The sequence below is a fragment of the Myodes glareolus genome, chromosome 22 (genome assembly GCF_982192425.1).
Source record: "Myodes glareolus chromosome 22, mMyoGla1.1, whole genome shotgun sequence".
Lineage (NCBI taxonomy): Eukaryota > Metazoa > Chordata > Mammalia > Rodentia > Cricetidae > Myodes > Myodes glareolus.
In genome coordinates this window covers 12,221,074-12,231,771 of record NC_142047.1, presented here as the reverse complement: position 1 = coordinate 12,231,771, position 10,698 = coordinate 12,221,074, and positions in this window count along the sequence as shown.

Here is a 10,698-nt window from a genome sequence, read left to right as displayed (position 1 = left end):
CCAATCGCCGCTAAGGAACTATGACGGCAAGAGCCCCACCAGCCAATCCTAGGGCGTCTTCCGGCGCGCGCCTCGACCCCCAGACCAATCAGAGAAGCTCCCTCTTCACGGTACACGGAAGGCGGAATGATAATCTCCTAGCTTCGTAAAGTGTCCATCCGGAACCAATCCCTAGAGTCTCCGACTCGAAAAGCTCGCTCCGGAGTGGGCGGAGTTAGATCGCGGAACTTCTCTTGTCCAATCCCAAGGGTTACCGCACCGGCCTGGCCCGCCCCCTCATTCTGCTCTTCCGGTAGACACGCCCCATAGAGGTCAACACCGCCAACGGCCGAACGGTGGCGCGCGACTCTCACTTAAGACCGTAAGAAACCCGTACTAGCTCCCGCGGTGATTGACGGGCGGCCAAGGGGCGGGGCTTAAGCACGCTTCCGAAATGTAATTGGCTAATGTCGTGGCTGGGCTGGAGAACTGTGGAAATCTCACTCCTACACAGTGAGAAGAGCGTAAAGGGGAAAAGTGGCGTTCGCAGCTCTGGCGGCTTTGGTGTCTGTCAGCTGGTAAGCGTTTCCGGGAGCTACCCTGAGCGATTCCCGACTTTGAGGACGGCGGTCGGGGAGACTGTAGCGAATGCTGTCAACATTTGTGTCACCCCTGAGACAAGATGGCAAGCCGGTGATACAAGATCGAGTCCGAGTCGACCAGGACCAGGGTTTGACTCCCGTCTCTACACAGTGCTATGGCCGGGCGTGGTGGCGCACTCTGGAGGCCGAGGCAGGCGGATCTCTGAGTTGAAGGACAGCCAGGGCTACACAGAAACCCTGTCTCAAGAAAACCAAAACAGTTAACTGCCACTATTTATGACGATAGAATGCAAGAAACTCGTCTTCGCTCCATGCCTTCCCGGCTCCCTATATCCTGCCATCGTCTCCTAGGCATACAGCCAGTGGGGACTCAGGCTAGTCCAGACCTTCTGTGGGGTGAAAGGGCCAGAGAAACCCACCCAGCAATGGGGAAGGCGTCTCTAAAGTGACAGCTCTGTCCTTGCTTCTCCAGCCGCCCAGCCCCGGCTCCAGTGCTCCCGAGTGTAGCAAGTCTGCTCTGCTAGGGCAAGGTTTCCCCAGCCAAAGTGACACAGTCCTGCTCTGCTCTGTGGAAAGAAGGTCCTCACCACACCTCCTCCAGGAGGTTCATTGGAGGAAAGGATCCGGGAGTGACTGCCTCTGCCAGGGTGAAAGAAGCGCAGCTAACTGAACAAGCACAAGGCTTATATAGGGCTTCTTAGGAGTGGAGTTTTTCCAGGGAGAGGAGGGATTGGTTAGTTATTCCCTGCTCAGGGATTGGTTAGTTTAGTTGGTCAGGGGCAGAGATGGCTGATTTCAGAGCCAAATTGTATTTCTTTCACTGGCTTTGTAAGTTTTTTGGCTCTAGTTTGGGGCCAGGGCATATTTCTTTCACTGACTCTGATTCTAGGGACAAAGTGTTTCTTTGGTACTGATTTCAGAGTCAGGGTGCATTTGAGTCTGGGTTTGGGTCTAAAGCATTTCTTTCACTGGCTCAGGTCTCAGAACCAATGTGTTTCCAGAACCAGGGTGTGTTTCTTTCTTTCACTGGCTCTGAATCAGAGCCAGGGTGGGTTTCTTTAGTTGGCCCTTTTACCCTACATTCTTCCCTCCCAATAAGTCTCTTCGATTAGGTTTGGATGAAGACCTTTAGCTGGAGCAGAGAGGAGGGAGTCGAGCTGAGCAGGGCTGTAACACTTTCGCTGGGGAAAGCCTTCCCCTGGCAGCCCCAAGTTGTTACAATGAATTGTTACAGCTTCACTGGGGAAGTCAGAGACTGAGCAAGCAGGGCTGTAACACTTTCGCTGGGGAAACCTTCCCCTAGCAGAGCAGAGTTGTTACACTGGAGAATGGAGCTGAGCAGCGGAGCTGTAACAACTTGGCTGGGGAAGCCCTCTCTTGCCCCAGCAGAGCTGTTACACTGGGGAAACCGTCCCTAGAGCAGGGCTGCAAGCTGCTTCCCTTACTGTGTGCCCTGTGCCCTGTGCCCTGTGCCCTGTGCCCTGGCTCCCGACTGCCAGAGCAGCTTCCACCAGAGCTGTAGCACTCAGTATTCCTGGGCTCCTGAATGCCGGAATCCCTTTTCATCTGAGCTGTGACACACCTTTTACTAATCACATTTTTTAAAGGAAATCAAAAACAAAAACAAAAAAACCGGCTGGAGTGGTAGTGTACGCCATTAATCCCAGCACTCAGAAGTCAGAAAGGCAGACTTCTGTGAGTTCAAGACCAGCCTGGTCTACACAACGAGTTTGGAGAAGTAAATGAATAGATAAATTCATTTTCACACTTGACCAGTGCAAAAAGGTCAAAAAATGAAGAAATTGATTTTAGTTGTACATTTAACTCAATAGAACAAAAATGATAATTTAAAATATGATCAGTATAAAAGTACTAATGAGCTATTCTGTATCCTTTTATTCATTGAGAAGTCCTTGAGATCCTGTGTATGTTTCACATTCAAACATGTCTGTAACCTGGCAAGGGAATCTCCACTTTTATCTAAAAGAGGTAATCTGGCCTTTTATATTTCACGAAACTTACAGTTGAAAAAAAATTTTTTTGTTTTTGTTTTTGTTTTTGAGGGGTGTTGAGACATGGTTTCTTTGTATAGCTTTGGAGCCTATCCTGGAACTGGCTCTGAAGATCAGGCTGGCCTCAAATTCAGATTCACTTGCCTCTGCCTCCCAAGTGCTAGGATTATAGGCATGGGCCACCACTGCCTGGCTACAGTTGAAAATGTAAGCCAGTAATTTCAACACTTGGGAGGCAGGGCAGGCGTTCAAGGTCTCCTTAACATGAGGAATTTGAGCGGTGGAGAGGTGGCTCAGTGCATAAGAGAGTATACTGCTCTTGAACTGGACCTGCGTTTGATCCCCAACACCTACATCAGGCAGCTCATATCTGCCTGTAACTCCAGCTTCAAGGGGTCTGATGCCCTACTCTGGCTTCTGGAAGCATCTGCACTCATTGTGGACTAGAATATTTGTTTAACTATGCAAAAAATGGGTTGCATTTGTTTGTGTTGTAGAATAATTAACTATGCAACAATGTGTTGCTTTTTATGTTGCACTTGTTTAATTATGTAAAGATGTGTTGCTATTTCACCTTGCCTGTCTAAGGCACCTGATTGGTCTAATAAAAAGTTGAATGGCCAGTAGGTAGGCCGAGGAAGGTTAAACAGGGATGGTGAGCAGAGAGAAAAGGGGAGCTAGTTAGCTTGCCAGAGTGGCCAGCCTGGGCAGGTCAGCCAGCCAACCAGCCAAGGAGGAAACAGGAAAGGGAAAGCAGCACATACAGAATGAAAGAAAAGGAAAAAGCTCCGAGGCACAATGTAGATGAATAGGGGGCTGGAGTAATTAAGAGCATTGCCTGCTCTTCCAAAGGTCCTGAGTTCAATTTCCGGCAACCACATGGTGGCTTACAACCATCTGTAATGAGGTCTGGTGCCCTCTTCTGGCCTGCAGACATACAGACAGACAGAATATTGTATACATAATAAATAAATAAATAAATAAATAAAATGTATATGAATACAAACAGGTTAAATTAAATTAAAAGAACTAGTGGGACAAGTCTAAGCTAAGGCCAAGCATTCATAATTAGTAAGTCTCTGTGTCATGATTTGGGGGCTGGTGGTCCAAGAAAGCCTGCTACAACCCCCATATATTTAAGGCGTTTAAAGGCTGTAGCAATTATTCAGAAATTAAGAACACACACTGCTCTCAAAGAGGACCCAAGCTGGGTTCCTAGCACTCTCAAGGCATGGCAAGTCAGCCATCCATGACTTCAGTTCCAGGAGATCTAAAGCCCTCTTCTGAGTGCACCCGACATCCATGTGTTGCACACACGTGTAGGCAAGCAAAACACTCAATATTATAAAAATAAATGAACTTTTAGAAACACAACAGCACAGCGGCACATTCCTTTAATCTCAGCACTCAGGAGGCAGAGGCAGAAGGTTATTTGTGAAGCTGAAGAACCCCTGACATAGTGAGCTCCAGGCCAGCCAGGGCAACACAGCAGAACCCTGTTGGGTTTTGTTTTTGATTTTTGTTTGTTTGGTCTTTTTAAAAAAAGATGGGGCTGGAGAGATGGCTCAGCGATTAAGAGTACTGGCTGTTCTTCCAGAGGTTCTTAGTTCATAACCATCTGTAATGAGATCTGGTGCTTTTGTCTGGCCTGAAGGCATGCATGAAGGCAGAATACTATATACATAATAAATAAATCTTTTTGAGAGAGAGAGAGAGAGAGAGAGAGAGAAAGGGACTGGAGAGATGGCCCAGTGGTTAAGATCACTGACTGCTCTTCCAGAGGACTTGGGTTCAATTCCCAGCACCCACATGGCAGCTCACAACTGTCTATAACTCCTGTTCCAGGAGATCTGACACCCTTACACAGACATATATGCAGATAAAACACCAGTGTACATAAAATACAAATATTTTTTTAAAAAGAAAAGAAAAGAAAGAAAAAAACGTCTGTGGGGACTTGTATGTTTGGATATGTGGCCCCCAGTTGGTGGACTGTTTAGAAAGGGTTAGGAGATGTGGTGTTGGAGGAGGTGTGTCACTGGAGGAGGGGGTGGGTTTTGAGGTCTCAGAAGACTGGTAGAATTCTCTGTGTGTTCAATGCCTCCTGCTTATGGATCAAGATGTGAGCTGTCCCTGCCACCAGGCCTTTGCTTCACCATCATGGACTCTAACCCTCTGATACCCTAAGCCAAGTTACTCTTTTTAAAATTGCCTTGGTTGTGGTGTAACAGAAAGTTAGCTAAGATACCCACATTATTAAAAGCTTCCCACTCCCAGAACTGAATAAAGTTACCAAGTCTGCTTTGGAAGAGTAAGATAGGAGGAGTGGAGGAGTGTACACAATTTTGAGGCCAGCCTGGACTAAACAATAATGCCTTGTCTCAGAAAATAAAATCAAACTAATGATGAAGTTGCGTGTATTTCCTAGGCCAAGTTCCTCTCCTTTTGCGTTCTGTACTTTTTTAAAAAGGGATTTATTGTGTACACAGTGTTCTGTCTGCATTTTGGCCTGCAGGCCAGAAGAGGGCACTAGATCTCATTACAAATGGTTGTGAGCCATCACGTGGTTGCTGGGAATTGAACTTGTGACCTCTAGAAGAGCAGGCAGTGCCTGCTGAGCCATCTCTCCAGCCCATGCTGTGTATTTCTTTATCCCCAGCCCCATCCTCTTCATACCCCAGAAAAACTTAGCCACAGTAGTCTGTGGTGCCTTATAAAGAAACTCCTGACCAGGCGTTAGTGGCACACGCCTTTAATCCCAGCACTCGGGAGGCAGAGGCAGGCAGGATCTCTCTGAGTTCGATGCCAGCCTGATCTACAAGAGCTACTTCCAGGACAGCCAGGACTGTTACACAGAGAAACCCTGTCTCAAAAAACAGAAAGAAAAAAAAAACATTTATTTTATTTTTATGTGCATTGGTGTTTTGCATGTGTAAATGTGTCCAGTCGGGCTGGAGAGATGGCTCAGTGGTTAAGAGCACTGGCTGTTTTCCAGAGATCCTGAGTTCAATTCCCAGCAACCACATGGTGGCTCACAGTCATCTATAATGAGATCTGGTGCCCTCTCCTGGCATGCAAGCATACATGGAAGGAATGTTGTATACATAATAAACAAATAAATATTTTTTAAAAATGTGTCCAGTCCCCTAAAACTGTAGTTATAGACAGCTGTGAGCTGCCATGTGGGTGTTGGGAATTGAACCTGGGTCCTGTGGCAGAACAGTCAGTATTCCTAACTGCTGAGCCATCTCTCCAGCCCCACATTTATTAAATTTATTAGTTACTTTCAAAATATTATTTTATGTGTATGAATGTTTTGTCTACATGTATGTCTGTGTACCAGGCCTGGTACCCAAAGAGGCCAGAAGACTACATCAGATCCCTTGGAAGTGAAGTGTTGGGTGACTGTGAGCTGCCATGTGGGTGCTGGGAACTGAACCTGGGTCCTCTGCAAGAGCAACAAGTGCTCTTAACCACAGAGTCATCTCTCCAGCTCCACCAGCTTGTTTCTTTGGTACAGGGTTTCACTTTGTAGCAGGCTGTCAATACAAGGATCCTCATCACCTCCCAGTGATGGGGATGGTCTCCTGTCCTTCAGTGAGCTAGGTAAGCACCCTACCACCCAGCTATAGCCTCAGACCCTTATGTTAATTTTGAGCTGGGCTTTGCCTTATTATCTCTCAGAAGATAAGAATTGGCTCGGAAACTGAAGTCTCATCTGGCTCCCATCTTACTGTTGGAGCTTAAAGCCTTAGCATGGAACCTGATGCACAAGTAAAAACCTGCACCCCCCCTTTTTTTTTTAAGAAAAAAAAAAAAGGATGCATCCATATGTAGTCTTAGAGTAGTACTTTCCTGGGCAGCAACCAGGAAAGCTAAGATGTGGATAGTATCAAGAAATAGCAGCTTTTTGGCACTTGGGTTTTTATTTTTAACTATGTGCATCTTGGGGTGTAGGTCTGTGCTTGAGTGCCAGTGTCCTTGGAGGTCATCAGAGGCCATTAGCTCCCCTAGAACTGGAGTTCCAGTTGTGAGCCTCCTGATACAGACACAGGCTGGCCTGGTACTTACTCTGTAGAACAGGGTGGTCTTGGACTCACAAGATCTGCTTTCTTCTGTCTCCTGAGCGCTCAGATAAAAGGTTTATGACACCATACCTGACTTTTATTTTATTTTTAAAACATCTTATATGTATGTCTGTTTTTCAGGGATGTATTTTTTTTTGCACCACATGTGTTCATGTGTTCCCAGTGTGAAGAGGCCAGAAGAAGGTGTTGAGTCCCCGAGAACTGGAGTTAGAGCTGCCATGTGGCTGTTGGAAACTGAATCTGGGTCCTCTGGAAGGGCAGCAATGCTTGTAATCACAGAGTCAGCTCTTTAGCTTCATCTTTCTTTCTTTTTCTTTTTCTTTTTTCTTTCTTTCTTTTTTTTAGGACAGGGTTTCTCTGTAGCTTTGGAGCCTGTCCTGGAACTAGCTCTTGAAGACCAGGCTGGCTTCGAACTCACAGAGATCTGCTTGCCTCTGCCTCCTGAGTGCTGGGATTAAAGGTGTGCACCATTGCCCAGTTTCATTCATCTTTTTTTTTTAAACAATTTCCTCCTCAAGCATGCTCAAAGGCTTGTCATATATATATATATATATATATATATATATATAATGTATACAATATTCTGTCTGTGTGTCTGCCTGCAAGCCAGAAGAGGGCATCAAATCTCATTTCAGATGGTTGTAAGTCACCATGTGGTTGCTGGGAGTTGAACTCAGGACCTTTGAAAGAGCAGGCAATGCTCTTAACTGCTGAGGCATCTCTCCAGCCCCTTCATTTATCTTTTTAATATTAAAATATTCCCCAACCTTTCACCCCAGAACTTGGGAGGCAGAGGCAGAAGAATGGCTGTGAGCTGAGTAAGACCTGCAGAGGGATACTCTGTCTCAAAAAGTCTTATAATTAAACCGTGATTAGCTTAACAAATACAATTTTATTTTTATTTTAAGATTTTATTTCAAGTATATGAGTATTTTTCCTGTATGTATGTCTGAGCATCACGTGTTTGTCTGGTGCTTGTAGTAATCTAACATACACTCTGGCCTCCAAGGTCACACACATGCGACACATACATACATGCAGGTAAAATATCCATACAATAAAATAAAATAAGTAAAGATTAAAATACTGTGTAGTAAAATGGAATTTGGTAGATTAAAATTTTCCCAGAGGACCATAAAATTATGAATGTGTACTAAATACATTTAAATTATAAGTTGAAAGGATCCAGGCATAGTAGTTCATACCTATAAACCCAGTGCTCAGAAGACTGAGGTCAGAGAATTGTGAGTTCAAGACCCATCCTTGACTGCATAGCAAGTTCAAGGCCACTTGGGCTACAAGAGACCTTATCTCAAAAAACAAACTAAATGGTAACATGTGCAGTGGGTTTCCAGGTTATAGAGTGTGAAAACTTTATTAATCCAGTCTCAAAGTTCACATTTGAATTACTCCCCAACTCCAGCTTGGGATGAAATTGAGAACTACACACACTAGGCAAGCATTCTAGCACTGAGCCACTCCTTCTGGCGCCAGATGACTAACACAGCACCATTTGTCAAGATCTGGGACAGAAAACAAAAAGGAGGCTGGAGAGATGGCTCAGCAGGCACTGCTGAGGTCCCAAGTTCAATTCCCAGCAAACACATGGTGGCTCACAACCATCTGTAATGAGATCTGGTGCCCTCTTCTGGCCTGCAGGGACACTGTGTACTTAATAAATAAATAATTTTTAAAGAAGAAAGAAAAAAAAAGAAAATAATAAGGAATATCCTCATCTAAAACGGTTATTAAAACACTACTCTCTTTGCCAACTCTGTATTATAAAAACCTCAAATGGCACAACAAATGGGGGTGGAGGGCCAGCGAAAAAGGCTCCGTGGGTAAAGGCGGCTGCTGACAGTGCTACAGAACCTGAGTTCAATCTTGGGACCCATATGGTGGAAAGGGAAAGCTAATTTCCTCAGGCTGTTCTCTGACCCCCCCCCCACATGAGCATGTGCCTTCAGGTATCCATATACGTACACAATAAATTAATAAATTTTTATTAAATGTGGGAGGGTGTCGAGATTTTTTGATTATTATTACTAGTTTTGTTTTGCTTTTGAGGATTGTTTTGGTTTAGTTTTTGAGACAAAGTCTCTCTACATAGTCCTAGCTGTCCTGGAACTCACTATGTAGACAAGATTGACCCTGTCTACCAGTCCCAGGCTCCAGAGTGCTGGGATTAAAGGCTTCAGCCAAGGACATCACACCTCTTGAAACTAGAGTTATGGATGATTGTGAGACATCATGTGGATGCTGGGAACTGATGCTGTTCTTGCCTCTGCAAGAACAAGTGCTCTTATCTGCTGAGTCATCTCTCCAGGGTTTCACTACCTTTTTTAAAAAGCAAAATTTCAAACTGGGCTTGATGGTGCACACCTTCAGACACAGAACTCAGGCGGCAGAGACAGGTGGGTTCCCACGAGCTCCAGGCTGGTCTGGTCTATATAATTATTTCCATGCCTACTAGGACTACATAGAGAGACCCTGTCTATAAAAGTGGGTGTGTGGGGCCCCGGGCAATGATGGCGCACACTTTTAATCCCAGCACTCAAGAGGCAAAGGCAGGCGAATCTCAGTGAGTTTGAGGCTAGCCTGATCTACAAGAGCTACTTCCAAGGCAGCTAGGACTGTTACACAGAGAAACCCTATCTTGAAAAACCAAATAAATAAATAAATAAAAATAAATGGTGTGTGTGTTATATTAGTATGTTTTAAAGTCTCTCAGCTTTAATTTCTAATATAATAGATGTTAATATAGTCCTCACAGACAGTAGCTCCTGAGAGCTAGCTATGGCTCATTTGCCTCCCAAGTGCTGGGATTAATGGCATGTGCCACTACATCTGGCTGTTGTAGTAGTTTGAGACCTTGTAGACAGAGCTGTTCTTCCTCTGGCAATTTCTAACCCCGCCTTTGTTGTAGAGCAGGTCACCACCCATTCAAGTTTTCTCAAATCTCTGCCTGTACCAGTACCACATTGTCTTAAATATCACCACAGCATAATCAGCCCTGCTAAGGCCGCTTGTTCTATCTTTCAACTGTGTTGGTCTTATGCCCTTTATTCCTGCATAACAATAGCAGGCCAAGAGCTGTCAAAGGGAGAATAGTTATCTGCAAATGATGGCAGAACCTTGCTCCCAAATCCCAAAGGTCTCTAATTCACCTATAGGGGTCTGTCAGAGGCTCCAAACAGCATCCCTGTCTGTCACTGACACCTCAGGTACCATGGGGTCTACTGGATCATACGGTCCGAGTGGCAGAGAAGCCTGTAGAGAAGCCTGGAAGAGCCTTCTCTCCAGGCCCCAGAAAGCTAGCAGCTTTCTGCGTCACTTGGTCTATGGGCTGGAGAATACACCCAAGCAAGGAATGTGCTGCCTCCAGACTCCAAAGAGGCCTCTAAGTCTTGTTCTTTTTCTCTCTGTGGTGTTGGGGGCCAGGTGCAATCACACCCTTTACTGCAGGAGGGGTATCTCTGCATGCCCACACCACTGGACTTCTAAGAATTTCTCTGAGACAGAAGGCCTTGAATTTTGGTTAGATTAACTTCCCATCTTCTGATGTGCATATATGTTATCAATGAGTTCAGAGTGATTGCTACCTTCTGCTCACTTGGTTCAATCAGCATAATGTCATCAATGTAGTACACCAGTGTGATATTTCATGGAAGAGACAGAGGGGCAAAATCTCTTCTGAGTTATGACACAGGGCAGGAGAGTTAATACATCCTTGAGGTAAAATTGAAAGTGAAAGGGGCTGGAGAGATGGCTCAGCAGTTAAGAGCACTGACTGCTCTTCCAGAGGACCCGGGTTCAATTCCCAGCACCCACATGGCAGCTCACAACTGTCTGAAAATCCAGTTCCAAGGGATCTGACACCTTCACACCAATGCACATAAAATAAAGTTAAATAAACCATAAAAAAATATTTAAAAAAAAAAGAAAGTGAAAGCCAGTTGCTCCTGTTGGTCCGTATGAACAGGTACTGAGAAAACGACGTTTACTAGATCAATAGCT